Source organism: Saccostrea echinata, unplaced genomic scaffold (genome assembly GCF_033153115.1).
Source record: "Saccostrea echinata isolate AGI-Se365-2 ecotype Australia unplaced genomic scaffold, CSIRO_AGI_Sech_v1 ptg000033l, whole genome shotgun sequence".
Classification (NCBI taxonomy): domain Eukaryota; kingdom Metazoa; phylum Mollusca; class Bivalvia; order Ostreida; family Ostreidae; genus Saccostrea; species Saccostrea echinata.
Genome location: NW_026889782.1, coordinates 12661386 through 12683936, shown reverse-complemented (window position 1 = coordinate 12683936; position 22551 = coordinate 12661386). Strand labels below are relative to the sequence as shown.

The following is a 22551-nucleotide window of genomic DNA, read 5'->3' as shown; positions in this document are numbered from 1 at the left end:
GTCCAAAACAGTTTAACCTTAAAGTGAATGCAGACATAGATTATTCTTTAGACCAAGTATAGTATACTCCATATTGTTTTGTTGAGGACACAAAGTTCACATGTACAGTGGACATCAAGTAGTTTTTCCTGCTATTTATACCCAGCTTCTTTTAAACCATATAGTCACCGAGTGCATTCGCTTTCCAACTAATTGATGAAGTTCTGACCTATGCCTATATTTGTTTAAATTCTTTGTGATTTAAGAATACATTTGACCAGTTGAAACCAAGAGTACATGTACTGCATAAAATTTCAAGGTTGTGATTAAGATTCAGTAAAAGTTATGCCCCATCCAGTATAGCAATATGTGGATGCCATGTTCAATATACATATTTGCTATCATTAAACTTGCAGAGACCATGAATCAAAATAATTCAAATGCTTAAAAATCATTTTATTTTTACTGCTAGTCAAAATACAGTCACTCAAGCATATCCTTTGTTAATTTGAAAAAAAAAAAATGATAGTTTAACATTTATTATTAATACCATACCAAAGCACAAGATAGTGCACTTCTTACATAATCCAATGATTCATGCTGTGATTTTACCTATTTAGATGTTTCTTATTTACAGTTCAGTATACATGATATACCAGTACAATGTGACACTAACCTAGTATCAGTTAAATGGATCATTACTATTCTGTTTTTAAGAAGTTTGCAGGGTAAAAAGTATAATAAAATAAAAATGTTGATACATTTATTGATTGCATATGCTAAAAACTTTTATAAAATATCAAACATTGTATCATAACAGCTTTTACAAATTAATTCAATACATTCAAAGGTACAAAAATCAAATTATTTTCATCCACAGTTTTATCATATTCAGTTGAACAACAGCTGAATTATTTCACAATATCCAAAATTGGACAATAATAGTTTCTAATCTAGCTAGACAACAGGAAATTTTCATTATTACTTAAATTACATGAAACTATTGAAGTCTGTGAGCTACAAATTATATCTAAAAATTATACACATTTTAACAAGTGTTTACAGTTTAGTGTATTTATTATACACAAATGATGACTTAGTAAGACATACTAGTAAAGTCCACAGATTGACTTCCAGATTTCAGCTCAAAGGCTTGAAGATTTTTAGTGGCTCTTTCATCATTTTTTTTTCACTGAATATTTTCATTTTTATTTTCAAGACGCTGTTTTTGTTGAGGTCTTTTAGCAGTTTGATGCAATCCAAGAACTCCAAGGGCAATTTAAGAACTCCTGAATTTCTTTCTTACCTGGAAAAAATAAAAATTTAAAAGTTTAAAATATATTCAACTTACATGAAGAAAACTAGTAAAACTAGTGATAATGTAATAGACCTTTCAGATGTTCCAAAGCAGCTACATTTATCTAATTAAAAAATATAAAGTTTGAAGTATTTAGAGTCACCTGTATTCTGAACAAGGGATATGTGTATTTGACAGACAGATGAATGAATAGACTGATCACTATAGAGCACCTTAGTCTTTTTTCAATAATCTTTATATTAGTGAAAATCAAATAGGAACTAGAGTGTTTCAAGGAATGTATATAACACCTGCTAGGTATCATCATTAAAGAGGTAAATAAATCTAAGAGTGGTCAGCTATTAATTTAATATTAGCATGGAGGTTCATGCATTTGCCTGCAAGGAAAAAAAAGGATCCAAAAGTAAAAGACTGGGATAGAATCTGGCAATCAAAGAAAATATGGTTCCACAGTCCTCAAATGAATAATTTAATTGAAATTATGAGGAATAACTATTTATCATTTTATTAATACACATGTAGGTGCTTCCAACAATCCTCGGAGGAAAGGAATTTCAGACTGTCTTTACTTTAATTGACGTCACTTTGTCAGTCAACACGATTCATTGTGGAATACTGATCCCAATGTATTTTCATAGTATTTAAATATAAGTTTGTGTGGTAACTGAATTTCATACAGTTTCAAAGTATAGTATCATGAGCTCAAAAACATATATAAATGCTAATTATCAAAACCCTGCCTCTCAAAATTTTGGAGATATAAGGTGTGACAGACGGACAGACAGACACCAGGTAAAGTGATCTCTAAGTGTCGTTCTGCTCTGCAGTTGACACAAAAATGAAAGTTAGTCAATTTTTGACAATGTATATCACTTCAGTGATGAAAGGAATGCTGAAGTGGTAAGTCTATCCTAATTCTTTGAAAATACTGCAACCCCATTGGTCAGAATATAATACATATGCTGTCCAGCGTTAATATCATTGGCATAAAGCAGCACAAAACACAATTTGATTGGATGGTGCAACTTGTTTTTCTAGGGGGCGCTGTTGCAACCCTGGAAAAGAAAACAGGACTGGGGCTTGCCCCTAGGGGGCACTTACTGACCGGAAGTAAACAAACAACAGAAATAGCAATACACTAGAAATATGTCCATAGGACATGTATGCCCGCCGAGTGTATAGTAATGCAACATGAAATTTTGTGTTAGTGTATGAAGTTTGATGAGAATATCTTGAAAAGTTTCTTTAAAATTGAAATTGAAATCTAAAAAAAATGGATATAGATGATAAATTCTCACCAAATTATGTATAGATGCATAGCCTTAGATATCAATATTTTAAATGGTTTTAAAACCATGCAAAATGCAAATTGAAGGAAAGTGAGGTCAAGGTCACAGGAAAGGTCAAAAGTTTTTGAAATAGTTGAATAGGTCTTACTAATTATATATGTATCAGCATATTAAGTTTGATAAAAAATATCTTGAATGATTTCTTTAAAACGGAGCTAGTCACAAGCGTGGCGCCATGGTTAGAGCGTCTGCTCTAGAGTCGCGAAGTAAGGAGTTGATCCTAATGTCGCAGGTTTGAATCCCACTGTGGGACATGGAGACCAGTCCTTCGGATGAGACCTTATAAACCAAGGTCCCGTGTCACAGTAGGTGCTGGCATGAAAAAGACCCCTCACTGCTCAATGGCCATGAGTGCAGAGTATAGGACAGAATTTGCAGCTTTCCACTGGCAAGTGGTGGCATCTCCATATGAGTGTAAAATTCTCGAGAGGGACTGCAGATTACCTGTAATGATTGACCAAACTCCCTACTAGGCTTTAAACTCTACATTCTTGACCTGTATTTCGTCAAATTCCAGTTAACTAAGGTAAAATTACTTATTGTTAAAACTTAAATGATTTTTTTTTTTTTTTTTTTTTTTTTTTTTACCTGAGCCAGATTTTTACTTTTCTTAAAAGTGTTTGTATTTGACTGTTGGTTCCACCTATCTCAAGGAAATGATCTGTAAAAGTAAATGTTAGAAATCATAATCTGTTCTCTATCTACTATAATCATGAGAAAAGGTGTTGAAAACAAGAAGTCTGTGAGCCAATGCTCACTAATAATACCCCCGCTCTGATGTGAATACACAAGTTCAGTTATGGACAAACACAGTGATAACCAGGAAATTGACATCGGATTTGTAAAAACTGAATCCCAGCATATGGCATGCCTAAACAAAGAAAAAATTTCAAGCACCTGCGATGAGTAGTTGCTTAGAAAACTACGACCAAAATTTATTATGTATGGTACGGACAGACGCACGGATAAACAGGAAGTTGACATCAGATTTGTTCCAAAAATGAATCCTATTATATGGCATGCCTAAACAAAGATTGTGCTAAAATTTCAAGCATCTGCAATGAGTAGTTGCTGAGAAAACTACGACCAAAATTTGTTATGTATGGTACGGACAGACGCACGGATAAACAGGAAGTTGACATCGAATTCATACAAAAATGAATCCCACCATATGGCATGCCTAAACAAAGAGTGTGTTAAAATTTCAAGCACCTCTGATGAGTAGTTGCTGAGAAAACTGCGACCAAAGTTTGTTACGGACAGACAGACAGACAGACAGACAGACAGACGGACGGACAGACACACAAGGGTAAAACAGTATACCCCCCTCTCCTTCGGAGCGGGGGTATAATTAACAGATGGAGATAAAATCAGCAGTCATATTAAAGGCTTTTTTCAATAATCAATTTATTAGTGAAAATCATAAAAGTATAAGGCAAAACGGAAAAATAAATGTTGTCATTAATTAACCTTGCATATCTCTACAATTTTCTAATAAGAAAATTATACCCGATAGATGCAATATAATCACCCTTTGCCTGCCCCTAAATTAAATATGAAATTTTGATAGATTTTGATCTAGTAAGCAATTATTTAAAAAAAGGTTCTTTTAGAGGTGCCTAGGGTCGAAATTCATAAAAAAAAAAAAAAACCTACAAAAAACGTGAAAACCTATTTCTATCATACTGGTTTATATTTATTACAAATGTCCTCATAGTCAGCATAGCCCAGAACGATAGACCGCAGACTCTCACCATGAACATTTTTAGTGTCCTGGTTCGAAACCATTTGTTGGCACATTTTTATTTTTTCAAACTTTTTACCTGTATAAACACTAAAGAAAGAGTGCACTTATGGGCCCCGGTAAAATGTGAAAAAATGAAGAATTAAATTAAGCATAATTTTCCATCTCAGATCATTAATTGATATCTAAACCATAAGATTCAACAAATTTTATCGCTGAAATTCATGAATATACAAAGAGCAAAGCCATACAATGTGGTAGGGGGTCAGCCGACATTCGTGATTTTCTATAGTAAATCGAGGACGGTCATTCATTTCAAAGCTTTTGTTTATTGTCAGCCTAACATTGTACAAACTTGTGCGATTGACAAAAAATGCATTATACATTTACAAAACTTGTGTGAAAGTAGGAAATTTGTACATGATTAGGCTTGTACTTAAAATATTAAAAATGTATGAAAAGTTCAATGTTTTTCCTATAACAAGCAAGAGCTATTTACCTGTATGACCTATGTTGAACCCACCCGTGGAATAAATTATTTAAAATACTGGTAGTCACGTGAGTTCTACCCGGGTAAACATTCCTCAAAGATGCTCACTGTAAAACATAGCCACGTTTCATATCATTATATCGAAGTCAAGCCGCATAGAGAAGTTTGTATGTATTTGGTTTTAGGAACACGGGATGGTTAGGAGAGTTTAGTGTCGTTAAAATGTCATCATAAATAAAAGTTTCAAACATTTTTAACATTCATGCCAGACAATGGTACTGGTATTGAAAGCCACCTAAATACACTTTTTTTCATTTTAAAATTTACAGGAACTAATGTTAATACTTATTGTATTATTTCAAATGCAAGCATGCAAATTTCTTAATTTGATCACTATGGATACAGGTATCTATACAACTTCATTCGATTTTTTTCTCGGGTAAAATAGCACAAGAAGTATCATTCGGCAAACGCACCTGTCAATGATCCACCATCAGATTGTTCAAGTGTCTGATTTAAATGTCTCCTCCCCTTGATTTAAATAAACGAAACTCAAAATAGGTTCGGTACGACTTTTCCGGATTTGGAGTATCTATAGGCATTTAAAAAACTTCATTTGTTTCAAATCCATGCTGATTTAGGTGATGTTTTAATGTGATTTTAATTAGAAATGTCCACTTGTGTTTAACTATTACCAGAAGAGAACAATTTGGTAATACATTCTAAAGTAATACGGCACTGAAAAAGGGCCCATTAAGCATTGCTTAAGTGCACTTGTCCTTTGATTTTTTAATACAGGCTTTTGCATTTTACTTAATATATTTTCTTCCTTAAATACATGTTTGGTGTTGATATAAAAGACATCTATGGAAATGCACATCATAAATTCTCTTTAACTAAACGCAATCAACCGGAACTAAACCTCATTGTAAGCACACTTTGTTCGAGGACATGAATCATTCACTTTGTGTTACTCGATACTGCAGGTGTCACGAAAAAAAATCATGCCGAGCAATAATTGCTGTGTTTGCCTTTCAAGAACATAATGACATGTAATAGTACTGTTGTGCCAGTGGGAGAGATACTGTTCTATGCAGAGTAGATGCAGTTCATTCCTCGGGAAAAATGTGTGCATTGGCGATATGTTATGCTAAAAATGCATGAGGGTTTTCAGATTAGAAAAGAATGTGGTAAGGTCAGTTAAGGTTTTATGTCCCGTTGCCATTACTCAGTCAGACATCAAGAATGACCCTCAAACAAAGGATGTATCATTCTGTAAATACTGAGGTAGGATCACATGAACACACAGTTGAGTAGAATGAAATATATCGAGATAACAATCAGTATTCAAGCTCAAAAGCCCATCAAAAAATACAAAAACACGGACCTCCAAAACATCAGAGGTGGGATCAGGTGCCATGGAGGAGTGAGCATCCCCTGCAGACCAGTCACACCCGCTGTGTGCTCCTTGTCACGACTGGGAAACAATGGAAAAATCCATACACAATTCAGTGTGTAAATAATGGCCTAACAATAAGTATGAAAAAGGTCAGTCAGCATTTTACTTAATGATAAATTGTATTTGCTGACAAGGTCATTGTATCGACCATAGAACTTACAAAATGATGACTTTAAACAAGACAGCTGATATTCTTGTTTCAGCAATTTGTTTGTCAATAACTTACCTCATTTTAAAAATTGTTCATACATAGAGGATGCTCTTGCGTATCGAATCAACTGAGAGATATAAACCCCGTATGCAGGTGATGAAGGTATATTGCTGAATAAGTAAGGGAAGTTGACGATTGAAAAGTTAAAGTCATCACGTTTATCATAAAGCTTGGTTGTTAGATTACCATTAATGTAGAACTAAAGCAATACATGAGAAACAAGAAACTACACACATGTGACCTAAAGTCAGTGACCGGAACATATATCGATAAGCTTTTTCTAAAGACTGAAACCAATATTGGTCCTATAGGTCATCTCATATTTTTAACTAGAAGTGTTCCTTTGATATACTATATTTTACTTAATTTCTATAGACTTACTATACCCTGAAAAAAAAGGAAAACAGGAACTACCTGTTTAAATGACCCGACCACCAAGGCTAATCTAAAGTTTGTCCCTACCTACCTGAAAAACAGACTGCCTCGGGCAGTCAGTAATTTCCAACTCTGGTTATGAGATGCTAAATGTTTAATATTTACAATTAAATGCTTATATTTACATTTTCAAATTCATGATAGATTGAGAAAGTCGATAAAATCATTTCTATATTATGTCTGTATACTGTATAGGGGGGAAATAACTCGCGGTGTTAATATTCGCTATATTTACGGTGTGAATAAATCCGTGAATTCAAGAAACAGTGAATAAGTTTCTCAATAACCTACATGTTATATTTGGAAATTTGAGAATAGGCTACGATAGGTAAATATACGTGCAGTGCATGGTCATTTCAGTAATTACGAATCGTACTTGTCATTCAATTATTTTAATTATCACGCTTGACATTAATTTAGATCACTCAGCAGATAATAACCTGTATTTGTAAAAAAAAAACTGTTTTAATAGCCAACGCTACATGTTTCATCAATCAAAACACTAGGGTCATGGGTTTTGAATACCCGTACGTAACTATGTTACGACGTGTATTTGTTACCTGCATTATCATGTTTTTATCGACATTTTGGTTTTAAAAAATCATTCAAATAACTATCGAACTTGCTGATGTATATATAAATCTACCCTGTTGTTCCTGAAGTGAATACATAATGCTGATTACTGCCTTCTAGCTATGCTATGGATTAAACTGATATAGACATTGAAGGGAGGTACATGTAACCTTTATTATATACCGATTCCGCAAATTCAACAAACCCCGATCGTGTCAGAGGAGAGAAAAACATGAAAATTACAACCCCTGAAATTAATCCCCTATACAGTACTTCAACCGAGAAATTAGTTGAAACTGGTTCCAGAAAAGAAGCTGAAAATGTTCAATAGTTTACAGACAATACTTGACACATGATGACTGAACAAAAACAGATAGCAATAAGTAATTTAAATGACTCAGGTGAATTATAACCTGTTCAATCTTAGATCCATCTTTTTTCTAATACGAGGGTTGATCCAAAAGTTCATGGAATTTAATTATTTCTAAAATTTGATGAAAGCAAACAATAGGCATATTTATAATATAGTCATTATGCAACAATACTGGAAAATTTCACCACATTCCAATTACCAATAAGGTCACATGAGCTTTCTGAACACTGATAGTTGTAAAATCCGGGGGAGACTTCGACGTAACGTCAAGTTAAGTATGTCATGTCATGTTATAGGAGCATCTCACCCTCATGTTCAATTCAACTAAGTAATTCTACAGAATATTCTGCCTTTTTCTCCTTTTTCTCTCAAGAAAAGCCTGGGTATCCTCTCACACCAATCGACTTATCTTTATATTACAATCATATTTCAAAAATACTCCCCATCTTTCCATATGATGTTCCAATTTCAGTAGCAAAGTCCAGCACAGTAAGTCAGCGGTCAACATCCATCAACGCTTAATTTGTCTACGAGAAAAACAGACCCTCCAAAAGCAGCCACACCTTTAATCAACCTTCATGGAAGTTCTATTGTTCTTAAATTTCTCACGCCACTGGAAAATCAGTTGCTAAATGCATTTTTCTCCAGCCTGTATCAGTAGAATACCCCTTTAAGTCAGAGTGTTCCTAAGATTTTAACAAAACTTGTAACTTGACTGAAATGTGACGTTCTCTAACAATTAAAAGATGAACAAGAAATCATCAACTAATAATCTAAATATCAAGTTAAATCAGTAAAACTCTCACAGACAGGTATATTAGTGGTCAAGCAATCGTAATAATGACAAAATTCTCATTTTATTTGCCACTTAGCGCAGGTTTTTTCTTATATCACGTATTAAGAATTAAAATGATAATGAACGAGTAAATGTCTCCCCTGCATTTTAAAACATCCTTTGCTATGGCAACTGCCATAAAGTTACTATCATTTATATTTAAAATATTTTTTTATTAAAAAAATTCAACAAGTGTCTATATTCTTATTTGTAATTTTCAACCACTTTCACTAATAAATAAATAAAATAAGAAGAAATTCCATGAACTTTCGGATCAATCCTCGTACATGTCAGTCATTAAATTTATATAATATACAGTATGCATAAGGGAGACCAAATGTATTATTACTGCATTAAGGAGACCAACCACTATCCATATGTAAATCAGTATTCAACCACTTTCACTAATAAAAAAATAAAATATGAAGAAATTCCATGAGCATTTGGATCAACCCTCGTACATGTCAGTCATTAAATTTATATAATATACAGTATGCATAAGGGAGACCAAATGTATTATTACTGCATTAAGGAGACCAACTACTCTCCACATGTAAATCAGTATTCAACTGCTTTCACTAATAAATTAAAATAAATATGAAGAAATTAGTGATGAGACATCGGTTAATTTTCATAATCGATCATCGGTTGGAATTGGTTACTGTCTCTGATGCGATTTCACCGATTATAATCGGATTTCTTCATAGTTTTGTATACAAAAAGCAGACTATTACAATAATTTCATTTATTTCTTTAACATGAATATATAAAATACATAATATATTATTTTCTTTGTTGTTTTGCTTCTTTTACACTTTCTAGACCTAAAAATATTTACAGTGGACACCCAACATGGCTGCCTAGCGGCAGAAAACGAACTTCAAAAAGTTGTGGGGGGAATTGATCACCTTTTATATTTAAGGTAAATGTTGACTAAGTTGCATATTTTATATCTCAAATAAAAGATACAATTAACATTTTTTGAATAAAAAGAATCAGCTGATTGATCAAACCAAAGAGCAAACACAGATTTGGCAGAAAAAAAATTCACCCGGGGGTAAATTGAATGGGTCGGTCGGGTTATTACAGGAAACAAAAATATTTTTTTTAGGCCCTATACAGTCAAACTTGACATAGCGGTCACCTTTATCCAGTGGTCACCTGTCCTATGCGGTCATTTTATTTCCTCCCAATGAATTTTCCTATATAATGTAACTCTATTAAGCAGTCACCTGTGTAACGCGGTCAGCGGTTGTCAAATTTCATGTAAAATTGCTGTTTTACCTCGTATATAGTGGCTATTTTGTCCGATCACGTGACCAGACCTAAAGTCAGGTGACTTTCAATTTTCTCACTAATGTAAATAATTGGTTCATGGAAAAAATAATTGGCCTTATTAAAAACCATTTAAAATATTGGATAATTTATTAATTTTTTTTAACAAAACAAAACAAGGGTGCTAGTGACCGAAAAGGTTATAAGGAAAATGGACGTACGAGAATCTTAATCTTATTGAATTGGAATCTGGTTTAAAAAATTCTGAGTGATACACAAGGCACCCTTATTTACCTATTCATTAATGGAGACAATAATTAGTTGTTTTCTAATTGTTAGTTCACGTTTGGCATGCCCAACTCCGATAGGTGTAATTGTGTAAACGCATGACAGGCCGTTTTTAACACATAGGAAACATATTATTTGTAGAAACCCTAATTAACTGTGTTTGTTTACACAATGTGTTCTGATTATCATGATTTTCAACTAGGTAAGATGACCGTTAGGATTAGTCACGCTTCATTGCTCACAACACCTGTGAATTTCATATATCAATTTGTATTATGCACTGCTTTGATAAACTGAGAATATTATAACTTGTCTGTTTGTTACGCTACAATTTATGTACAGTGGCGCCTCGTTTATCCGGACGCCTCTGTCCCCAACGAAATCGTCCGGATAATTGAATCACATCTCAAAAAGCACTCGCTCAGCATGTACATTGTATATATGCACATTCTTGTTTCAAATGTGACAGCAAAGAAAAAAAACTTCTAAATTATATTTTAGTTTATTGTTTTAAAAGCAGTAATTGATTAAAGAAAAAAATATGTTAAAATGTAATTTACACAATAAAAAAAATGGATGGGCAATTTTATGCTGAGACCTCCTATTTTAATTCGCCTTCTCTTTGGCCTGTAACTTTATGGGCTGAGCAAATTTTGATCTACAGTTGTTTTATTCAGCCATATATTATAATTATTGAAGCTCATATGATATGACAGAACTGTTCAGCATCATCATTAAAAATATTTTTTGCTACAGACGCTAAGTTTGAATTTCGATCATTAAAAATACCTTGATAAACGTAATCAACTTCTGTACGTAATGCCAGTTTTATATATCTTTTCTAAAGCAATGGACGTTTGTAAACGGTAGAACATTAAATAGAGATATTTCTTCAGTTATGTACCTTTCTAAACTGTCTTGTGGGGAAAAAAGCATTTCAAATACATTTACGTTTTTTAGAAATGGAAAATAGTATTTTAAACTAACGCAATCAACACATGATCAACATGATAAAGAGCATTACGAAATCGCTTGTTATTTATTGTTCATTTTATTTACAACTCTCCAAAATTCTCATGAATTTACCGATGTACATACGGTTAGCAATATGATTTTGAACAGATTATTATTTAATTAATGCACAGTGTAAGCTAAATATTAAAGATATACGTGTGATTGAATTAGGGTAAACACATGCTAATTATAGACGCTATTGTTTGTAGGTCACAGGGAACCGCCTTCAAACTGACTGCATGACCAATGTTTTTACAACAATTAACACAAATGCAAGCGAAGTGTGAAAAAAATCGTTTTTTGAAAAATTACCGTCCGGATAAACAAGTCATTTTTCAATAAACTATTACGTTTTGTAGTAGAAATTGACCGTCCGGATATGGAACGCGAATTTCCAGATTAATGAGACAAAATAACGTGGAAAAAATTGGTTCCCAAAATATATCGTCCGGATGGTGAAGCGTCTGGATAAATGGCGTCCGGATAAACGCGGCGCCACTGTATTGTTAAACATACAATTATCAAGACTAACTAAACTTGATATTTTAGAGGCAGTTTAGATAAAAAATAGAATTTATTTTATTCATGACATAACATGATAATGTAATTCTATAATAAAAGAAAGTTTTGTTGTTGTTTGGAGGGAGGATAATGCAATACCCTTATTAGACTCAATATATTTTTTGTTGGAGTCATCAAATTTATCTTGAACTTAATCTTGAGACTATTTAAATTTTTAAAAAATCTAACTGAGACCATTGATGTCCAAAACACATCTTTCTTTAATATTCTATGATGTACTATTTTTAAAACACAAAATTAACATAACTTGGAAAAGAATTTTTCTTGAAAAAAAGATGAACCTCTTTTCAATGGTCACCTCTCTATAAAGGTCACTTTTAATGGTTCCCGCAGGTGACTGCTTAATACAGGTTTGACTGTATATGCATCTTCGGTTCTTAATCACCTCTGCTTCGTGCTAGTTGGCTAGTATCAGATGCAGATGCCATTTTCTTTCATTAAGAAGAAATAAATTTTAAACCAGAAATGGATAATTCCGGAATGTATTGTATTAGAAGTATGTTTCCGATGATCGACTATGAAAAACTATAATCGATCATCGGAATCGGTAGCATTTTTTGTCGACAATCGATGTTTTCTGATTATTGGTACAACACTAGAAGAAATTCCACGAACTTTTGGATCAACCCTCGTACATGTCAGTCATTAAATTTATATAATATACAGTATGCATAAGGGAGACCAAATGTATTATTACTGCATTAAGGAGACCAACTACTCTCCACATGTAAATCAGTATTCAAAACTTGAGATTTTAATACTCTAATAATTAACATGTTTAGTTACATGAACTAAATCTATTTACCTTTGTCATAACACAAGAACTGTTTTACATTCAGCCAACTTTAACATTACACATGCATACAGTGTATGCCATGCATTAGGAAGACCAGATGCATTATTTCAACATTAAAGAAACCAACTACAATGGAACAATTAGACAGTATTCCAAAATGTTCATTCCAATACCATAGTAATTTCCCTTAATTTGTTTGTATTTAGATGACTTAAATCAATTTATCTCAGCCAGAATTGGAACAAAAAAGCTAATCATAAAAGTGGCCAAACACATGAACAGACAGATGGACATGATGATTCCTATGCTTATATTCACCCAAAGTTGCCAAAGTAGAGCAGATGCAGTGGTTAGAGCGTCTACTCTAGAGTCGCGGAGAAAGAAGCTGATCCTTACATCGCGAGTTTGAATCCCACTGTGGGACATGGAGACCAGTTCTTCAGATGAGACAGAGGTATTAACCGAGGTCCCATGTCACAGTAGGTGCTGGCTCGATAAAGATCCCTCAATGCTCAATGGCCGTAAGTGCTGAGTATAGGACAAAAATTTGCAGCTCTCCACCGACAAGTGGTGGCGTCTCCATATGAGTGAAAAATTCTCAAGAGGGACGTTAAACAACAAACACTATACACCCAAAACTTTGTTTGCAGAAGATTTTGTGATACATGCTTTACAAGTATACATATTGTTCTTAAGGGAATAAAAATGCTATAATATATCATTAAGGAAAGCAACTGATGTTAAATGTGCACTTCTAATTGAACTAAACAAAATTACCCTTTGTCAGAATGTAGATTTATAAACAGGAAGGCTGTTTTTCTTCATTTTTTCCATGTCAGATTCAGACTGTTCTTGAAAAAATTCTGGCATACACCCTGTAAAAGTGAACAGTGCAGATAATAAAGAGCTTCTAAATAAACTGCATAATATTTAAATGATCCACTTAAAAGGGATAACAAACGCATTTAACTCCATCAAGGAGACCAATTGATATCCATATATATATAAATCAGTACATGTATTTTAATTGTGATATTTTAATATCCTAGTAATTTACATGTTTAGTTTCATGAAATAAATCTATTTACCTTTGTCCAATGACCAATGAGCACAAGCACTGATTTTTCCTCTTTTTTCTTAACGGAATCACCAGGGCCAGTCTGGGGTCCATATGATTCTGGCATATGTACACTCTGTAAAATGCATATTTGTACCATGTACAGGCATATGAACAATATTTCTATACTACATACATCCATCATTAAACTTTAGTTAATAATCTTTTTTTTCCAAAATTCATTATTCATATATAGTGTTTTGCTGTTAGCAAAATTCAACAAAAACTATACCATATATATACTTGCCTATAAGGTGGTCCACCTATAAGTCAGTTGTATTTTTTGAGGTTATTTTGGAGGGATTTGCTATTGACTCGCTTATAAATCGGTACAACAATTGACAATTTCAAATCAATGCTCTGATGTTTTAACCTGGTTTCAAAATACTAATCTTTTTATGACTCACCTATAAGTTGGACATAGAGTATATACAGTACCTGCATTATACATGCATTAGGAAGACCAAATGCATTATTGCAATATTAAAGAGACCATTGTGGCAAATGAAATCAATGTATGAATTGTATTCAAAACTACGGGTGTACTAATTTGTCTGAAGTATATCATGATATAATGTGATACACAAAGACTTTAACAGGATATGTACATATACCCACATGCCTAAATGTAACAACAGTTTAAAAATGATTAATTTTTTTTTTTTTTTAAATTTCACTGTTTAATTTATGAAATATAAAATATTATTTAAAACCTACATTTATTAATATTGTGGGTCATCACCCCATTTTTTGTGAAGGAATCATGAAAGGCATTGTAATTTCAACTTGCTCACAGAGCAAGTTTTACAAAGAGGACCAACTCTTTATTCAAAATTTAGTTTACATACTTAATTTTTTAACAATTAAGTTTAATGGGTTTAAAAAACTTCAAACTAGGTCAAAATATTTTGCTTTCTTAATATGGACAAGAAATGTTCTTTTGCTTAAAATCACCTAACTTCAGATAAAAAAAAAATGCACTGTGCTCGTCCTCTTCAAATGCCTTGTTTGTAAATAACTGATAAAAGGTATATCTCACAAATGCTTCGTTATTACAAATGTCTTACAGTAAATATATGCATCACCACAACTTATTTCATTAGTAAGAATAAACCCTTAAGCAATGAATATAAATGCTGAAAAGTGGTGCATTGTTAGGAGTTGATCCTACTACACAAGTTTTGAGATTATCTCCATTGGTGCACTCTTTTGTTACAGAGGGGAGTTTTGTTTCCATGTTAGCAGGCAGGTGGGACAGTGGCATCTCAATATGAGTAAATGCTGAAATGATACATCGTGATATGTAGGTATATAGGGTTGGGATAATACACAGACCTTATGATATGATACATATAAAATTTCAAAATGATTTATGAATCATGATTGTCAAATGTCAATAAATAACACAATAAAGTAGATTCATCATTTAGTGTAATGGCTAAGCATTTAGATTTGTTGTGTTTCTCATATATTGAAACTTTGAATGACACAGTTTGAAAACAAGCTGTCTTCTCTGTAGTAGCGGCACTAGCTAGTGAAGAACCCAACATGTTCCAAAACTCGTAATAATGGCCTGATTTGAATGTGTAAGATACAGTTGCAATGCCAACCATGCCGAAATTTTCATTTGTTTATTTTTTAGTTATTTTATGAACCAGCAATAATTAGGGCTGCATCAAATATATCAATACATATCTAGATTAATGAATATATTGTATCAAAAACAAGAGGCCCATGGGCCACATCGCTCACCTGAGCACATTGGCTAGGAAAAAGCACAGATCACTTCAGTATTGAAAAGTTTAAAGGGGAGGGGGCTTGGATTTTGAACTACCTGAGGATGCTCCCATATCAATATAACAAGTGGCTTTACTGTTCTTGAGCAGAAGATTTTTAAAGATTTTTTTCCTATATATTCTCTTGTTAAAAATTTGATCCCCCATTGTGGACCCTCCCTAACCCCCCCCCCCCCCCATCATTTGAACAAACTTGATTCTACACTACCTGGGGATGCTTCCATATCAATATGACTAAACATGGCTTTTCTGTTGATGAAAAGATTTCTTCCTATATATTCCTATGTAAAAATTTGATCCCACATTGTGACCCCACCCTACCCCTGGAGTTTATGATTTGAACAAACTTGAATCTACACTACCTGAAGATGCTTCCATACCAATATGACAAAACATGGCTTTGCTATTCCTGAGAAGAAGATTTTTCAGGTTTTTTCCCTATATATTCCTATGTAAAACTATGATCCCGCATTGTGGCCCCTTCCTACCCCCAGGGGTCATGATTTGAACAAACTTGAATCTACACTACCCGAGGAAGCTTCCATATCAATATGACAAAACATGGCTTTGCTGTTGACCTGAGAAGAAGATTTTTCAAGTTTTTTTTCCCCTATATATTCTTATGTAAAACTGTGATCCCCCATTGTGGCCCCACCCTACCCCCAGGGGTCATGATTTGAAAAATCTAGAATCTACACTACCTGAGGATGCTTCCATATCAGTATGACAAAACATGACTTTGCTGTTCTTGAGAAGAAGATTTTTGAAGTTTTTTCCTATGTATTCCTATGTAAAGCTTTGATCCTCAATTGTGGCACCACCCTAACCCTGGGGGTCATAATTTGAACAAAGTTAAATCTACACTATCTGAGAATGCTTCCATATCAATATGACTTAACAAGGCTTTGCTGTTCTTGAGAAGAAGATTTTTCAAGTTTTTTTTCCTGTATATTCCTATGTAAAACTTTGATCGCCCCTTGTGGCCCCACCCTACCCCGAGGGGTCATGATTTGATACAAACTTGAATCTTCGCTACCTGTGGATGAATCCACATCAATATGACTAATTGTGACTTTGTTGTTCTTGAGAAGAAGATTTTTCAAGATTTTTTTCTACATATTTCTATGTAAAATTTTGATCCCCCATTGTGGCCCCACCCTACCCCTGGGGGTCATGATTTGTACAAAATTAATCTACACTACCTGAAAATGATTCCATATCAATATGACTAATTGTGGCTTTGTTGTTCTTGAGAGAAAGATTTTTAAAGATTTTATTCCTATAAATTCCTGTCAAATTTTGATCCCCCATTGTGCCCCCCCCCGGGGGTCATGATTTTGTACAAACTTGAATCTACACTACCTGAGGATGATTCCATATAAATTATGATTAATTGTGGCTTTGTTGTTTTTAAGAAAAACAATTTCAAGATTTTTCCTACATATTTCTATGTAAAACTTTGATCCTCCATTGTGGCCCCACCCTACCCCTGGGGGTCATGATTTGAACAAACTTGAATCTGCACTACCCTGAGGATAATTCCATATCAATATGCTTAATTGTGGCTTTGTTGTTCTTGAGAAAAAGATTTTTAAAGATTTTTTCTATATATTCCTATGTAAAACTTTGATCCCCCCTTGTGGCCCCACCCTACCCCGAGGGGTCATGATTTGATACAAACTTGAATCTTCGCTACCTGTGGATGAATCCACATCAATATGACTAATTGTGACTTTGTTGTTCTTGAGAGGAAGATTTTTCAAGATTTTTTTCTACATATTTCTATGTAAAATTTTGATCCCCCATTGTGGCCCCACCCTACCCCTGGGGGTCATGATTTGTACAAAATTAATCTACACTACCTGAGAATGATTCCATATCAATATGACTAATTGTGGCTTTGTTGTTCTTGAGAGAAAGATTTTTAAAGATTTTATTCCTATAAATTCCTATGTCAAATTTTGATCCCCCATTGTGCCCCCCCCCCCCCCCCCCCCCCCGGGGGGTCATGATTTTGTACAAACTTGAATCTACACTACCTGAGGATGATTCCATATAAATTATGATTAATTGTGGCTTTGTTGTTTTTAAGAAAAACAATTTCAAGATTTTTCCTACATATTTCTATGTAAAACTTTGATCCTCCATTGTGGCCCCACCCTACCCCTGGGGGTCATGATTTGAACAAACTTGAATCTGCACTACCCTGAGGATAATTCCATATCAATATGCTTAATTGTGGCTTTGTTGTTCTTGAGAAAAAGATTTTTAAAGATTTTTCTATATATTCCTATGTAAAACTTTGATCCCCCCTTGTGGCCCCATCCTACCCCTGGGGGTCATGATTTGAACAAATTTGAATCTACACTATGTAATGAAGATCTCACCTAAGTTTCAACTTTTACAGCCCAGTGGTTCTTGAGAAGAAGATTTTTAAAAGATACCACTAAATTTTCTCTAATTCTTAATTATCTCCCCTTGAAAGAGGGTGTGGCCCTTCATTTGAACAAACTTGAATCCCCTTCACCCAAGGATGCTTTGTGGCAAGTTTGGTTGAAATTGGCCCAGTGGTTCTTGAGAAGAAGATGAAAATGTGAAAAGTTTACAACAACAACAACAACAACAAAGACGACAGACAACGGACAAATTTTGATCAGAAAAGCTCACTTGAGCCTTTGGCTCAGGTGAGCTAAAAATAACTTAATTCCAAAACATTTTGGGCAGGCAGTTTTTTTATGTAATTCTGTGAAAAAGTTGGGAATTTCAATCACCACATCTTCGCTAGCCAAGGGTTTCTGATACGCTACTCTCCTCATAAACCCTTGGCATACGGTGCTGACAAAAGACGGGATTGTTTTTGTCACGTGATCATGATTCTTACCAGGTACGCACAGATTGCGTCATCGAGAGAAATAAAAAGCGTATTTAAAAAAAATTTGTTTTTAAAAAATAATTAACAAGAAGGCATTGAGTTATGTTAATTTGTTATTTAAACATGTAAAAATGCAAATCTACATCTTCAGTATAGATTCTTAATCACATCTTTTGCACGTTGCTTTAGAAATTGGATGACACCATATTGCTATTCATAGAATGGCATGTTATCCTACGGATCATTGTTTACTTGCGTTTTACATTACCGATATTAAAGAGTCAAGATATATCCCGAACGCAAATATCGTCATTTACAAATCACAATTGCTGATTGGTCGAACGATGTCGATCAACTCCAATCACAACTTGAGAAAAAAATCTCAACTTTTTTTAACACCGTATGCCAAGGGCTTATGAGGAGAGTAGCGTATCAGAAGCCCTTGGCTAGCGAAGATGCAATCACCAAAGATTATATTTAACTGTTTTGAATTAAAACTGATCAAAAATGATATAATCATTAAGGAGGTAGCACATCTTAGATTATTATTACAAAATCATAAAAATACATAGACAACTTTACTTAACATGTTGATTTTACAGTCAAGAAAAGTTTGAATTTGAAGTGTAATTTTTAAAAACGGTGAGACAAAAAATTAAAAATGAGTAAAAAACAATTATTATTTTTATAAAATTCATGCATAATGATTTATAAGACTTTTTTGACAGAATTGTTAAAGAATTCAATATATTGCATATCGCATTAAAAATGTCAATCTTTTTTTTTTTTTTTTTTTTTTGCTCAATACACAGCCCTAGCAAAAATGATATACAACAAGGACTTTGATTGGATTATTAACATTCATTCACTTGATCATAATTATTAACTGTTATTGCACTTTCATTTTCAAAATGTTTTAGGTACATTGTTTGTTTATTCTTTTGCATTGATATTATAATTTATAAAAGAGTATTTTAGCAGAAAAAATTATCAATTTACCTTTCTTGGAATAAAGACATGTTGACCCTTGAGCTGAGATTTTCTCTCTTTCCATAGATTTGTTACACTGGGGTCCACATGATTCTAGCAGAGACCCTGTAAAAAAGGACTTAACTATGGAAAAGCATGAAGAATATATGCCTATTATACATATCTTAAATTCTAATGAAAACAATGTTTTCTAATTAAGATCCATATATTTCTAATGATTGACATAATACAAATTCAAAATAAAATATGCATCTCTATATTATACACTGTACCTTAAGCAGACCAATTGCATTATTACATCCTTCAGGAGACCAGCTTAAATCAATGTTTGAGAACTACTTTTGAGAACAATAAATTTGTCTACTTTACAGTACTAAATGTACATGGAATCTATAGGATCATGTTACTTTAATTGACCTGCCTTAGTTCAACACAGTAATCTAACAAAGAAATTGAGCCAAAACAACATTTTAAGACTTTTTGAACAGTGCATGTTCCTATCATTTCAAAACCATTACCAGTAAAAATGCTAATATAGGAAAATGATGACAATTAATTAATATTGTACTTTCAGGTATATTAGATGAATTAATCTGATTCGTCAAGAAACATTTGTTAAAAAGCACTATTATCCGCTGAATAATGAAGCTACGCCCAGTGTCGCAACAGTCAACATTGCTTGACGACGGGTGATATTCCAAAAAATAGTGACAGTGACTGCGCAGATTTATGCGCTCAAGGTTCACTATTATTTGTATTTGTATAAAACATTCAGTATAATATAATAAATATTGCATGTAGTTGAGTGTAACATTGAAAATTTTCACCCCTCGAAAACCAAATATGTCAAAAAGGGGATGGGTTTCTTTTCCAGCTTCTACATAGTTTCGCCCCTGCAAAAACTGGTATAGACCTTGGAAATGTTTAAACGGGCTAAGAGAAATCAAATGCATCAAGAGTACTTTTATTGTTTTTACCCAAGTTGCATGCCAAAAAAGATTCAGAGAGACGTCACATAAAGTTAACGTTGATTTGAACTGAAGTTAGGGTGTCAAAAGTCATTCACGTCCAAAAGTGACATTGATCATGTGTGGTAGATAATAAACCCCTACGAGCTAAATATGCTGCCATAATCAAGTGAGGATCTTTCCCTAATCCTATATATAAATCCATTTACAATATTATATGCACTTAAGCAGCTGTTTATGACATTGTAAAATTATATAAACAAGACCGGTTTATATAATTTATATCAATTTATATAATTAATAATATAATTTATATAATTTTATCAAGATAAGTGTATGGGGTAGAGGGAGCAGACATTGAGAATCAATGTTGTCGGACCTCATGAAACTAAACTAACAGTCTTCCAAATAACCCGGGAGTCCAATGCCAGGGACCTGTTAAATTTGCAGCCGGGCATGTAAAAATTGCCAAATTACATGTCCGAAGAGGGCATATGTGAATCTTCTTTCATTGTATGATCTTTACTTGCCATTTATTCTGTCCTACCCCCATTATTCGCTTAAACCTTGCTGTATGCAATGTCGATGGATTGCCTGTCTACATTCTCGATACGACCTGTCAAATGATTGTCAATCTAATCATTGAAGTGTTTAGTTTAACCTATTTGTTTTCTCGAAGTTGCTTGCTAAATTACGAGATGTTCATCAATGCCACATACTGTGGCACTACAGTCATGATCCCATTTCTGAAATTCAGTTCAGCTAAACCGGCCAACAAATGACCAGCATGCAACTCAAAAGTTATTTATGAACAAAAACGCTTTAGAGAATGGCAATCACAGGCCATGGTTGGTTTACGACGCTGAAAAAATTAATATAAAACCTTTATACCTAATGGTTTTTTTTTTGTTGCACAATACTGGTAAATGTAAGAATTTTGAGTAGGACATGTACAAATTTGAATGGGCTGGGAAAAAATGATAGGTCTACATGCCCGAAGGGCATGTGCTGAAAAAGAATTGTTGTGAAGACTGAACTAAAGCGACAGCGCCGGGTGATCATATAAAGTCCCCTTTATTACATAATAATTTGGCAAATTATCAACACATCAAGCTAAAATTTCCAACATATCTTAATGGTGAGAATTTTTCTTTTTTAAGTTGAAACCTCGTGACCTGTGAAAAAAATGAAATTTGTATCCCATCTAAAGTCTTAAAATGTATCAAGGTAATTTTTCGATACAAATTTGCGGTTGGGGTTATAAATGAAGGATAAAACCAGAGACCTTGGAATGGAATACTCGGAAGTCTCTGGTTTTATTCTACCCCCAACTGGAAGTTGTATCCCATCTAAAGCCTAAAAATATATCGAGGTAATTTTCGAGGAATAAATGAGTGGTTTACAATAAAGAGGCTCGACCAGAGACGTCTGAAACGATTTATTTGACAAGAAAAAAGTCTCTTGAAGCGAACGATGTCATTTTAATAATTTAAAGTAGGTTAATGATTGATAATGATACATGAACAAAATACGAGCTTGAAGCGGGGGTGCCTGAAATTGAGTTAGACACCTTGTGGTAAAAATAAGTAGGGGTGCACCGTATATGAAACAAGTGCCTGTGATTGATAGTCTGAAATTTCTCTTCACCTAAATATTAAAAGCTTGCAGTGATCGCTATAAATCTATACAACAGTCAAGTTACATACGGTAAACTAACATAAAAACAAGATTACAACAGTCATGATTACAGAAGGTATATTTTGAAGACGCTAGGTCAGTAAGTGAATGTAAACAGGTAAACACACGTGGGACAGTCACCGCAAATAAATGAACCACAAAACGACTTATAACATTAAAATGTAAATATTCATATGCACACAGATTTTTGCATAATAATGATAATTTTTAAAAAGTGTAAATTAAAATATAAAATAAACAAACCTCAAACCTTGTAACAAGGCTTGTTTCCCTGCAATCTTATTCTGGTTCTGTGGGACTCACGTAGGACTCATGTGGGACTTATTTTCTCCGTCACGTCCGTGGGACTTGTTTTAGTATCAGCGTTCTGGTTCTCTGTCACTGAAAAT

At 33.6% G+C, this 22551-nt stretch overlaps 1 long non-coding RNA gene across 3 annotated transcripts; it reads right to left on the bottom strand.

The window, feature by feature from the left end:
- Nucleotides 1-420: 420 nt before the first annotated feature.
- On the bottom strand, nt 421-22551 carry LOC133198995 (uncharacterized). Of its 3 annotated transcripts, XR_009722706.1 has the most exons (6): nt 22406-22551; nt 19506-19601; nt 13810-13914; nt 13499-13596; nt 3235-3307; nt 421-1285 (listed from the first exon to the last, which is right to left on the bottom strand). It is a non-coding gene; the product is annotated as an uncharacterized LOC133198995 (long non-coding RNA). The 3 variants fall into 3 exon arrangements; XR_009722705.1 differs by lacking the exon at nt 3235-3307; XR_009722707.1 differs by lacking the exons at nt 421-1285; nt 3235-3307 and adding an exon at nt 6270-6357.